The sequence below is a fragment of the Neovison vison genome, chromosome 4, assembly GCF_020171115.1.
Source record: "Neovison vison isolate M4711 chromosome 4, ASM_NN_V1, whole genome shotgun sequence".
Lineage (NCBI taxonomy): Eukaryota > Metazoa > Chordata > Mammalia > Carnivora > Mustelidae > Neogale > Neogale vison.
Window position 1 is genome coordinate 15,518,221 of NC_058094.1, and position 14,071 is coordinate 15,532,291.

Below are 14,071 nucleotides of genomic sequence, written 5' to 3' on the forward strand. Positions count from 1 at the left end.
TTTTAAGAACACTAACTCTTTAATTTAGACCACCAAGGATAGCATTTTCAAAAATCTGTAAATATTTAGAGAATCAAATGATAAAACACTAAGACAATCAACAAAAGATATGGAGCTAAAAATAATACAAAACAGACTCCTGACTTTAATCTATAATTATTCTTATATGAAAAAAAAGAACTAGGAAAAATATATATGCTGGCCTCTCTTTTGAGGATAAAGCTGAATTTCACCTAGGACATTAGCTTGGTATGATTTCACTTCACTACTCAGTTCCAACTTTATACGAAGCATCTCCAGATGAATGTACTCCTTTAGGCACCTCAAACTCAGTGTGTCCGAAATGAAACTCTAATTTGCTAACTTTTCCTCCTTGTCAACATTCCCGAACACCCATTCTTCTTAATTAATTCCAGTGACCTCTAAAATGAATATGTACAACAAAATCTACTGGAAAGGAGAGTAAAAAAATAAAATAATAAAATTTCTGTACTGGGGTACACGCTGAAAAGTATTCAATTACTAAGGGGTAATTAGTAGGTGTGATAATAAGGTGTGAGTTAAAAAAAAAAAATGTTGAGACCACGAACCTAATCTAGTCCTCCTCATTGCCTTTAGGCCATCAGTCTTTCCAAGTGCTTAAATTCTCCCTCCAAATCCCTTCTCTCCATGTTTGCATCTCTGTTCCCACTGCCATTTTGGTCACCAGAGTCACCACGTCTTGCTTGGATTTGTCATGGTTGTCAATCTTGTCTCATTTCTTGCAATATCTTTCTTCTAACTCACCCTTCATTCTGCCTCCGCTAGTCAGATAATATCACTCATCAAAAAAAACAGCAATGCCCACAAACACCTAACAGTTTTTAGAGCTTTCTATACTCTTTATCTCAACTTAGGTAGGTAGAATTTAAAAAAAAAAAAAAAAAAAAAAAAAGCATGAACTTCAGGCCTACATTTGAGTTTTGGTCCTGCTTCTTACAAGCTTTGTGACTTGGAGGGAAATCACTGAGGCTTTCTGAACTTTTACTTCCATCTCTGAGTTGTGCTATAAATAGCTCACAAACTGTCTTGTAAATAAAATGAGATTACAGATGAGAAGAACTTAGCGCAGAGCCAGGAACACATAATTGAGCATCAGTTGTCCGACACCCTACTAGCTCCACGTTCCCATGCTACCACTGCCCTCTGCCTATTCCCATACACCTGCTCTGTGCCAACCCCCTATTCCCTAACCCCAGCCTGGCATGTTACACACCAGCCCCTCTGGAAAATGTGCTTTCTTCAATACAAAATGCACTCCCAGCTGCCTGTGGGTCTGATTATACTATACTCCCAGCCTCACATCCCCCTGCTGCTTTCTCTGAGGGAAATTCTACCCATGTCTCAAGGCCCAGCTCAAATGTCAACTCTTCCAGGAAGTCTTCCCTTCACTCTGCTGATCAGAATTAACCACTTTTCCTTTGTGTTCTCCCTGCATCCTGCCTGTGGCTTTACTTTAATATTTATTTTGAGTCCTACTCTTACCATTATACTATGTGTATGTATATGTATATATATATCTATATATGTGTGTGTGTGTTACCTGCATAAATTATAAGCTTCTTGAAGGCAGAAAGCATGCTTTTCTTCTTTTTATTCTCAGCAATTAACACCTTACACAGGAAAGGATTTAATAAATGTCTGCTGACTGAATTAACAGATGTATGAAAACACTTTCAAAAGGAGTATATTTTTACCAGAACAAAACACCAAACATTTGTTCCAACCCTTGAAGTAATTTTTGGAAGACAACTTCTTCCTGAAAGATATATCATTATTTAATCTTTATAATACATAAATTTAAAATAACAAAGCAATGACCTAAAATGGTACCTTTTGATAGTGCAGGCTCAATTGCATAAGTTATTTTTAAACCACCAAACTGACTTTAAAAAATGGTAATAGTCATTATTATCAATGGATAGACTACCAATGAGTATTAACAGACAGTAATGATTCAAAGAGGAAAAAAATCACAATACATTAACAAAATTGAATTTTAGACCTCATCTTAAAATCATGTTTCCAAATATTTAATCAGCTCACAGCACAATGAGTGAAATAATAAAGACACTGGGCTGATCTCAAATTTGCAAGCGTATATTTTACAGGAAAAAAGACTAATGGAATACAGAAGATGTTGGTATGTGGCTATCTCTCCATGGTGGAATTATTGCTTTTTTAATTTTTGTCCCCTATACTATCTGAATTTTCTACAATATACAATTATTATATAATTATACAATAATTATATAATTAGCAAAGTAATTTTAAAAAGACTGAATATAAAGAAATTTTAATTAAAGCTCAGTCAGATTTGCAAATACTTAAGAGTCTTACTAGTCCAGTAGAAGATTTCCTGATTATTAATATTAATCTCCATATATTCAGGTAGATGTCATTAAAAAGTGAAAATCAATGCCATAGTTTAGAAAATGATAATAACAGAAGTTTTCCTTAATTGTAAACAGGAAGCTGAGTAAGTAAGCATTTGACTAGTTATTTGCTAAGCAGCAAAGCGCCGCTCTGGATGGGGAAAGGCTCAGCTGGCTTTGCAGCCTAGCCACTCGTCTGCCACGTGACCTGTTCTCTCAGAGCTGCAGATGCCCCAACTACAAAGCAGGCGAAACCCCCACACTCTCCCTGTTACCTGCAGAACGGACACGGACACCATTTAGACAATCTCTACTACCAGTGTCTAGGACATGGCGGGTCCTCTCCGAGCCCATGCCCCCTGGATCTGGAGACTGTCCACCCGACTGGTAGATGGAGGAGGATGCGTGCGGGCGGCTCACTAGGACTCCGAGGGAACCTAGAAAGTCTGGCGAAGCTTGCCGGGTGGCAAAGGCTGATTCTGAGACAGACCGCGGGGGGACGCAGGTATCTCAGACTGCATCAGCCATGCCGTGAATGTGGTACCGACTGGTAGACACCTCTGTGAAGTCGGATGGGGCCACTGAAGGAAGTTAATGGGGGTTGGGACACAGAAAGAAGAGAGAACAAGATTTGAGGCACAGTGCCATTGAAGCGGGAGAGAGAAGAGGAAGCCAAGGGAGAAAGCAGAAATAACCAGACTGTCAAACAGGGAGGAGTAAAGGGGAGAAGGAAAGTTGTCTCTTCCTCTCTATCTTCCCCACAAATTTTCTCCCCCCATCACAACCACATCTCCAAAACTATACCTTTATTCTCAAGAGTAACTCTCATTCCCTCTCTGACAAGTGGCATTCCTTCCTCCAGAGTCAGGAAGTAAAAACCTGGGAAAACACTAACCTAGAGTGGCCTGCAATGCCCAAATTGGTCTCCCAAATCCCCAGCGCCTCCAAGCATCAAGGACGAGATCTAGAGGCACTTGGGTGGCTCAGTCAGCTAAGTGTGGGCGATCAGCTCAGGTCACAATCTCAGGGTCCTGGGATCGAGCCCTGCGTCAGGCTCCCCACTCAGTGGGGAGTCTGCTTCTCCCTTTCCTACTGCTGCTCCCCCTGCTTGTGCTGTCACATGTGCACTCACGCTCCTTGTCAAATAAATAAATAAAATCTTTAACACACACACACACACACACACACACACACACACCAAAGGATGAGATCTAGAACCGATCCCAGTTACAGATATGAGGTGGCTCAGTACTGAGAAAGCAGCCATTCACCCCTCTCTTTTCTGTTCCTGGCCATCTCCACGTCCTTACTTGCACTGTCTTCAATTACAAAGGATGCACTGTCTTCAATTACAGACAACCCACGCGAACGTCCCATGATTAGAACTCACCATCTGATAATTGTATGGTCACCTTCCCCTTCCGGTAGATTTATAAAATGTTATTTTAAAATGTCAGGATTAGACATGTTTAAAAGAAAGTTCACACAAAGACTGGGGCACAAGAATATCTAGTCTAAAGTCACAATGCCCTCAGGGTAGAACCGCATTTCTTTCCACAGTGCCTCATCTTGATTACCAACACAATGGTTTAATGTGTGGAGAAAAAGCTCAAGACAAAATGTTTGATTCTGGCTTTCCTGAAGAAAATTGTATGCACTCTTTTTTCTTACAAGTGAATATAAAGTAGTATTGAATCAAAAGTGTAATTAATTACTAAGTGTTATATATGTGGGTGCTAAGTGGAGGCAACTTCAGGCTCAATGATACACTTCAATTAAGCTGTAACAAGTCTATTAAAAATTCACCTTTTGGAAATCATTAGTTCAAAAAACCCACAAAACTCATGAATATTGTACCTGGAAATGCACTCATTCTCTCTGCTTCAGACTCCCCAAGCAGAATGATCATTTGCCTACAACGGCCCTAAGCTGGGCTGCAGGGGCTGAAAACCACAAGGTCCTTGCAGACCACTCTGTCCAGCGAGGAGGTACAATTTGCTCCCAGGTGAAGACAAAATACTTTCTTATAAAATAGGCCAAGAAATTAAAAAACACCCTACCAAATAAAAACAACTGTCCCCAAAAGCACACAATGAAAGAGAAATATGCCAGGGGACCTCTTTGGAGTAGCGTCTTTGCTCACTGTTCCTTCGAGCCCTGCCTCTCCAGGGAGGTGTTCCACCGCTAGGATACGGGCACAGGGCGAGCTGACGATTTCCACTTCGACTTCTGCTGCAGCTATCGGGAACCTGGACAGAGCCAAGGAAGAAACAAGAGCAGCAGGCTCTGGATAACTGTTTCGTAGTGGTGACTATAAAAAAAAAATTGTGGGGTTGGAGGTGAATGGAGTTTAAAGGACAGAAAGAGGTTGTTAGAGAACTTAAAAGAGCCACAAGATGAGAGGAGGAAAACTGCCTTCAACTGAAGGGAAGCTTTCCTCTTAGCTGAGCTGTTTCCAAGCACTGCTCTCTGAATGGCAGAACCCAGCACCGGTTTAAGAGCTGATTTTAGTCTCTGAGGTCATGTGAAAGAACACGAAGTCCTCAGACTCAGCTCATTTTAGGGATTAGCACATATAGCCTAAGAAAGATATGCTGGGTATGTGGTAAATCACTCTCAGAATTAGCCTACTTATGAAGGCACTTTGTTTCAGCAACACTGATTTTAGCAAAAGGACTCCAATGTAATCACTCCTCCTGGAAAAATCTAATGTTCCACAAAAGAGATGCTATTATCACTGGTGGAATGACCTCCTGTTTTTTCACACTCTAAGAGTTTTTTCTTTTCCCTCAGTAAAGTCAATCAACAAGAGGCAGTTTATGTGACGGTTCAGGGCTTGGCCTCTGCAACCAGATTTCCTGGGTCTGGATCATGAATATGAAGTTGGGCAAACATTCTATGAGCCTCAGTACCTTCCTCTGTAAAATGGGAATGTTACCGTCACTTACACTTCCTAGTACCCTGAACAGACCTGGTATATATAGTAAATGCTCAAAGAATGTCAAAAGTTGCTACTGTTTTGTTTTGTTTTGCAAATGTCACTACTGAAAGTCATGACATCCTTGTACCTGGACTTAAAAGAAAAAAAAAGAGCATATGATGAACATAGTTAATAATGCGCTTATCTGCCTCTCCAAGTGAAGACTACTTCTTGAAGGCTTATTAATTTTTTAATCTTAATTAATTAAAAAATTAATGTAACTTGTAACTTGTATCTTGTAAGTTTCTGGCATTTAATAAGAGCTCAATAAATGTTTGAGTACAGAAATGAATGAAAAGAAAGGAACAAAGTTTGGCAGGCCAAATAAGATCAGCAGCTGTAATACTGGTCTTACAAGCAAATTCAGATTTAATGAGCTTTTATTGAACACCTACTTTATGCTGGGTGCTGCATGAAGACTTGAGGTTATCTTCATACACTCCTATGGGCAAGACACATGTATGTACATAACTGTCATAGTCGCAGACTGGCCACTGAGCCATGCTGAGATTCATTTAGACTAGACTTCTCAGTTTACAACCCGGAGAGTGTTGGTTAAATCTCAAGTTAATTTTCAAGCCATACAAATAACTCACTGATAGGTCTCCAAAATGCAGCAAGAGAGTGTCAGTGAGTCCCGACACAGGTGAATGCTACAGCAGGTCCTGGCATTCTCTCCTCTGGATCTAAGGGAGGATGACAGGACCCCTCTGGGATACAGAAAACACCGTGGGGATATTTTTCGCAGTCACAGAGCCCAAGTCAGAAAGCCCTGCTTCAAAGGACCTCTTTAACCACAGAATAAGGAACTATGTTTTATATTCAAGACTTGGCAGCAACTCAGTTTTCAAATGTTAGGTTTTCATGAAATCACCATAATCTTGGGGAAAATTCAGATTGATCTCTGTCTTTTATTTTTTATTTTATTGGGAAAAAAATTTTAAGCCAGCATAAATGAATAAGTGGATTTCAGTCTTCTCAAAGGGCTCTCTGGGTGTGGCTGAGATCACTAACTTTGAAAACTTAGCAACACAGGATACATTATGAGTAAGTTCTTCGCTTTTTTTTTTTTTTTAAATGATGATGCTAACTCACCAGATCCTTCTGAAAGAGTCCTTTTATTAATTTCAATGAAGTCAAGTAGAGAACAAGTTGTAATATGAAACACAATTTATGCAACTATGTTGAAATTCTCTGCCAGAATTACATCTTCCAGTGTAAGAATCTTATGGTAAAACAATTTCAAAATAATATCAAGCATTAGGTTAGCCTCATTTTGACTTTAGGCTATCATAGGAAAACTTTCTTTATAAATGACTGAAATCCTAAGGCAAAATGATAGTGTCTTTAAATAGAAAAAAAAATTCATGTTCCCACAGTTTATAATAAGAGTTGAAACTAAGCCTCAATTGAAATTATACTGTTAGGCAACTCCAAAAGCTAAACACAAAAACATGTTAAAATAAAAGATTGCAACACCATGGGAAAACCATCCTCATACATACACTTTTAGATTCTCAGCCATTCCTGACCCCAGCCCAGATGAGACCAACCAATCCTTTATAGGTTTTCCTACAGTCAGCCAACAAATGGCTCACTCCCTCCTGAGCCGCACGGGTTACTCAGGGAAAGGCACGCAATACATTTATTTAAAGACCCAATAGAAATCCCGTGGGTGGGTTTGGTCTGCCTTTCAAAACCAATGAACTTCCCATTATATAACCTTTAATAACAAGAGAGGACTTTACAAGTCATACACCCAACTTAACTACAAGGCAGGCTATGTTACACACCTCACCGTATTTTTTTTTAAAAAAAAAAGGAAGGAGAAAAAAGAAGAAAGAGAAAAAGCTTTCAGGATGGCACGTTTCCATCTTGTCAGGTAATGACAGAAATTTTATGACTACTACTTGGTAGTACTACTTACTAAGCTCCTTTTTATAATGATTTTCAGGAAGTATGATATTTTTGATCAGAAAAGCCCAAGCATCTAAAACAAAAGCTCCAGGATGTTTTATTAATTCTTTATAAGATAAAGTAAGTCTTTTAACCACAGGAGAATTCTGAGAATCTAGCTTTTCCAGAAAGCCCAAGAAAAATACTTCAGTTTCACCATTCTCAAATTCATTTGACTTTGAAACAAAATAAACATATTACTCTATTTAATATCGTTGCACAAGCGAATTCACAAGAATGAAATCTGTTCAGAGTTCCTAGAAAAAATGTAGCAATACAGGCTGCCAACTTGTTCAATGTCAAGCTCTAGGCAGTATAGCAGCACTAGCAGTAAATGACTCAGAGTGAGTCACACTTAAGCTATTTTTGCTTTTAAAGTACTGCCAGGCACTGTGTTAATATTCAACCCAGAGTAAATTTAGCCCAACAAGAAAACAAGTGTTTCCATGGCTGCTTCTTCACGGTGTTTATGGTATATATGCAGCCATTAGGCACAGGAATCCAGCCAGATAAATTAAGTGGAAATGATCATCTTTCATTTATATCCAGGCTTTGGAAGAATGGAAACACTAAATGCAACTTAGTCTATTCTTCCATCTCCTTCTAGCTGCCTCTCCCGAGACCAAATAGCAAATATGTAGAGATCATATACCATTAATGAGTCATTTAAATGTCTATGCCATTAAAGTAACTTCAGTGGGTGGTGGTTCACGCATTTCACTTGGCTCTGTATTAGGAGTCATTTCTCTGATAGCATAGCCATAGGAGACTAAAATGCTTAAAACGTATCTAGCAAAAGCAACAGAAAATGTAACTACAGGTGTCAAATGGAATCATCATACAGTATCAATGTACAGTGAATGGTCAACGTCTGGTAACGTGTAACGTAAACGCTCGGAAGGTGTTCAAAAAATATTGGTTGTGGGAATATGCTATTTCTAGCATATTCTAGCCAGAATATGCTATTTCTACAACAAATACACATGGAGTTAAACTTGAGCAGCACTGTGAATTAGAAATAGACGTTAGGACTTTTCCCTAATGAAATGCACCTATTTATAGCTCATAGACTGCCTGGCACTATCTATAGACTCATGCTATCATCATATATGGTGGTGAGGTATGTTGCTCAGCAAAAAGTATTAAAGCCTGCTATCTCCGCACAAGTTTTCAAAATCGGATGCATGTACTGGGGTGTGCAACATCTTAGAATTTCTATTTTAAAATAACTTTTATCTAAAAAGTGAGAAAAAATTAAGTTTCACGTAATATACAGGCTGTAGGCATAACATGTAGTAAAATACAAAATATTGGGAAGCGTGTGCTACCTCTTATGGGGGAGAACAGTGAAAAATGCGTGGAGTTCCCTGCTTTTAGGAACACAGCCTCCAGAAGGAGGGAGCCTTCTCTCCTCTCCTCGTTCTATCCCGGTATTTTTTTTTTTTAACATGCAAATGGTCACTGGCACAAAGGAAGAATAGGGGAAAAGGCTTGGTCAGCAAGCAACTGGAGAAGACACAGAAATGGTAATCTGAGCCAGCCAAGTCTGGAAAACAGCCACATGAAGTACCTTGGCACAGCTGGAATGACAGGACAGGGCACACCGACAGTCACACCGCCTAACCACGCTCTGCATAAAAGCTGACCAGTGCTCTTATCAAGATACCTAGAACCACTCAGGGTCCCTGAAAATTACCATGGAGGCTCAAAAGCTAATTGCACTCAACTGAGAAAGCCTACCACAAGTGCAGTTACATAACGGACATCTTTCACAACAAAACACATGTTTCTTGGAGACAAGTGCAAATGGGGTTCCTTGGTGCCTAAGGTAGAAGCTCTTAAGTCTCTAACTTGCCTGAAAGTCACCTAGCACAGGGCGTGGCATATAGTAGGTATTTAATACAGCTTCGTGGAACAGACAGATGGAATACGAAACTGTATACCCACAAACACCGAATTTAAAACCCAAGCATTCTAAAGCTCTGTCTCTGTGACCTTTATGTCTATTGCACAGATAACTTTCAGAATCTGAAAGCCCCAGGGACTACAGTTTATCAGAATTTTCTGCTCTCTGAGTCCCTGATCACTGATTTCATTACCTCTGCTAATAGCGCTGGGATCCTACCCATCTTTACCTGAAAGCTTACCTTAGTGGAGTATAAGCAGTAGTTACATCTCCACAGAAGGAACATACTAAAATCTAAGCAGAGGCAAAGATGGGGAGGAGTGAACAGTTGAAGCCCGAGATTTTCAGGGCAGTGAAACCATCCTATGTATTACAATAGTGCATACATGACATTCTGCATTTGTTAAAAACCCACAGGTCATTTGATCCAGTAATTCCACTTTTGGGTATAAAAAACTCAAAGTAGGAACTCAAACAGATATGTGTGTACCGATCTTCATTAGCAGCATTATAGCCACGAGGTAGAAGCAACCCAAGTGTCTACTGACAGAGGAATGGATAAACAAAATGTGGCGTATACACACCATGGAGTATGAATTCAGCCTTAAAAAGGAAGAAAATTCTGACGCATGCTACAACACAGCTGAACCCTGAAGACACTGTGCTAAGTGAAACAAGCCAGACACAAAAGGACCAATCTTGTTTAATTCCACTTACGTGAATGAGGAACCTGCAAGAGTCAAAGACACAGAGACAGAGGATGACAGTGGTCACCAGAGGCTGCACAGTCACTCTCCCGTGGGCAGAGTTTCAGCGCAGATCACGGAACAGCACTGGAGATGGACGGTGGGGAAGCTGGCATTAACAGCACCGGCTACTACATGCCACTGAACTGAACGCTGGCAACCAGCTGAGATGGTAAACGTTGCATTTTGCCACAAAAACGCCACCATAGCACAGTATCATAAAAGGAGTGAACTCTAATGTAAATGATGGGCTTTAGTTAATAATACTCTATTATAACAAATATACCGCACTAATATGCAAGATGCGAAATATAGGGAAATGGCAGGAGAGAAGCCTAGCAGAAATCTCTCTAGTATCTGCTTGATTTTCTATAAAGCTAAAACTGCTTTTAAAAAATGAAATCTATTTTTTCACCACACCCAGTGCTCCATGCAAGCCGTGCCCTTTATAATACCCACCACCTGGTACCCCAACCCCCCCCCCGCCACTTCAAACCCCTCAGACTGTTTTTCAGAATACTGTTTTTCTGAAAATAAATAAATTGGGAAAAAAAAATGAAATCTATTAACTAAAAAAGAAAGATCTAACCAAAGAGGGTTGTTCTGTAGCAAACTCCTTTACTCCTGTAGGGCTCTGTACTGTCTCCCCAGAGACTTTTTTCCTTATCTGAGACCCTGAGCCCTGCCCGCTCAGGCTCCTTGCCTGCCCATTCCGACCTCATCTCATTCTACGGCACATACGTACCAGAGCTACAGGCATGGAGTCTGCATTCTCTTGCCTATGGGCGCAGGATGCTACTACTATTCCCCAGTCTGTCTGCCTTGCGATGACCTGTGACTTGGCTTGACCTCACTGTTTGTGTATATTTCGGCTGGTAGTGACTGGCCTACTAGTGACCCTTGGTACTCTAAACCTTGATACAGTTCCCTAATTCTTTCTACCAACCTTGTATTTATCTTGCTCTACAGCCTGGCCCAGCCTAACAGTAATTAAATCTAAGGAGGCTGGAGGGGATGAGACTGGTTTGAAATGATAATATTCAAAATCACTTCTTAAAATAGAAATAAGAGGTTTTTGGTGTTTTGTTTTTTTTTTTTTTTGCTTGTTTTTGTTTTTTTATTTTTTATTTTTTAAAGCACTCTTTATTCAATGTGAGATGCTTTGCTATAGAGCTCTTAGGCACAGAATTTCATTCTACCTCCTGACCTATGTGTTGATTCTATGTTCACAGGGTGTCCTAAACGGAAAGCAAGAACTACAAACTCAGATGCCTACCAGGGAAAGGCACTGAAAGCGAACGCCATGGAGGACAAAAGCAAATGGTCAGAATAGTGACTAAATAAGAACCACAACTCCTACCTAACTGCATTGGAGAACAACGAATCTCAACACTGCGTGAGCCAAACAAAACTCACATTTCAGACTGATGTGGCCTGCAGACTTCCAGACCTCTGTGCGATGTGGAGTATCGGCAGAGAGAAAGAGGAAAAGAAAGGGCAAGTCTGAGTGCTTTACATAGACTCTCCTATTTATGACAGTACATTTGAGCTGAATCACTCCATAAAAATGTTTATTTATTAAAATACCAGAGGCAAGCTTGGGCCTATGAAAGATATGGGCATCCAAATCCCATTTCAGAATAGCTAACACTTTGGCCAAGTGAGAATGTAATTAGTAACATGACTGGTTTCATGTACGCTGCTGAGATGTAGATAACCCTCTGAATGCTGAGAGGACATTCTTCTATGGACTGATTCATTTTACTTCCAGTCTTCTTGAAGGGAAAATCACGTGGCAGAGAATAAAAGCTTAAAAGAAGAAGAAGAAGAAGAAGAAGAAGAAGAAGAAGAAAAAAGCACAAATACCCAAGATTCCTTTCTCATAAAGGGGCTTACTCTTACACAGCTCAGTAAGTCATTTTCCTTCCTACTCTCATTTTCTACAAGAGAACTAACGATGACTGGTTGTTATTACATACTGCTAAATACAATTTTTGGATCAGAAATATTATTACACATTGATCTTAACTTTTTTGTTTTTAATTTTTTGGGTTTTTTTTTTTACTAGATTAGAGAATGTTAGACATTAAGTGTCTGACATGAAGTCACTGGAACAAAGCCTCTGCCTGACTACGCTGAGCGTTCGACCTAGCAGCTGAATCAGAAAAAGGCACACTGGGTACAGCAGGCCTTGGAGACCAGAAACAGGCTAGCATTGAATCAAGGCTTGCCTCCTCAGCCAGGGGTTTTGAGTGGTACACACTAAAGTATGCAACAGAAACCCTGCAGTTAGAAAAGTTATTTTAAAAAAGGATTTATTTAGATTCTGTGAATCAGTACCTTCTAGCCCACCGTGCCTCTTTACCTGATCAACCATCCCAAATTTACAAACTATATAGCACGCCAAAATAATTCATACTTTCGCAATGTTCTTCAATGGTTTAATACGGACCCAATGACCTGAATCCTCCCTTCTCTGAAATACTTCAGCCTGGCTAACAGCTTTACTGCCCATTCTGCTCTTCTCACCTTGCTGTCTGGAGGGGTGACACAGTAGCCTGGTTATGAATGAGGCCTCCCCACACAGCTACCTGACTCTCACCACCTCAGCTCTGCAGGGGTACCCTGATAGCCTGGCCAAGTCCCTGAGCTTCTTCATGACCCCAAAAGGGTATCTTTTAAGAGATTCTTCCTACCTGCTCACCCAGCTCTGCAGAGCAGGCCCAGAAAGGTTTTATCTGGGTCTACTAGGAAAGAAGCCGTAATATCTTATTGGTATGTTTAAGTAAATTTGTGTTACCGTCTCTAACAAGCTAAAAGTCAATAGTGAATAAGCTGGGTTTGAGCACTGAGAATGATTCATATGTACATCACAGATGCTAATAATGTTTTTAAAATATTTAACACAAAGACAGGAGCTAGTGCAAAATATTTAGAAAGCCATAACCCTCTCTTCTTCAAAATGACATACAGAGTTAGAATCTGCCCACTTGGGATAAGCAAACCATAAACAGTCACAGAGCACTATGATGTGTAACTGAGGGAAAACAATGCAAAGATGCCTAACAGAATGACCAGTATTTTTCACACCAAAATTTGGGAGTGACAGGTACATGCCCATGGGACAGAACATCAGAACCAGGAACCCTCTTCAAAGTTAAGGAATATAGAGTCAATGAAAGTATCAGATTATCTCAAATTACAAAGAACCCAGAGCACAGGGGACATCAACAGACAATGTTCTAGAGGATGACAAACAGCAGGAAACAGAGCAAGAACAGTTTATCTGGAACACGTAAGTGGCAAAGACCCAAAAGGTTTTAATTAAACTTGAGTTGCCCAGTATGTAGTAAACAGGCTCTCCCACACATCGTTGATGGGAATTCAAATTAATATAATCTTTAAGGAGGGCAATTTGTCCTCCACAGTACAATTAAAAGAAATCACATAGGCTTGACTCAACAATTTTGCCAGCATTTTTCTTACAGATATAGACCAACTTGTATGGAATTTTGTCTGCACAGTCTAAGACTATTTTTTGCAGGATTGGGGGTAATAGTCAATATCCCCATCATCAGGGAACTGGTTAAAAATTATGAGCTACCATCCAGCCATTAAAAAGAATCAAGAAGGACTATTTGTACTGATATGAAAGGATATCCAAAATATTTACATGAAAAAAAGCAAAGTAGACCAGTATTAGCTAATGGGCTACCATCAAGATACACACACACACACACACACACACACACACAGCTATTTCTACAGGGATACGCTAAAGAAACAGGTAACACTAACTGGCTCCCGGGAGGCAAAGACCCTACTTTCCACTACATAGCCTGTGTACTTTGTGAATTTTATACTACATGAATACATTACCAAATCAGAAAGATAAAAACTTTAAAGAGGGGCAGGGAGTGTGTGTGTGTGTGTGTGTGTGTGTAAGAAGTGCTGCAGAAAGGAACAGGCTCTCCTCCTGTGCAGAAGTGGGTAACCAAGGCTTCCCACAGAAGGCACTCTGAGTGAGACTGGCACAGAGCAGAGAGAGAGAGAGGTAGTAGCCACCAAA

At 40.1% G+C, this 14,071-nt stretch overlaps 1 protein-coding gene across 2 annotated transcripts in view; it reads right to left on the reverse strand.

Annotated features, from left to right (window-relative positions):
- Positions 1-14,071, reverse strand: part of NSMCE2 (NSE2 (MMS21) homolog, SMC5-SMC6 complex SUMO ligase) — a 213,545-nt gene that overhangs the window by 116,855 nt on the left and 82,619 nt on the right. The window lies entirely within an intron of this gene.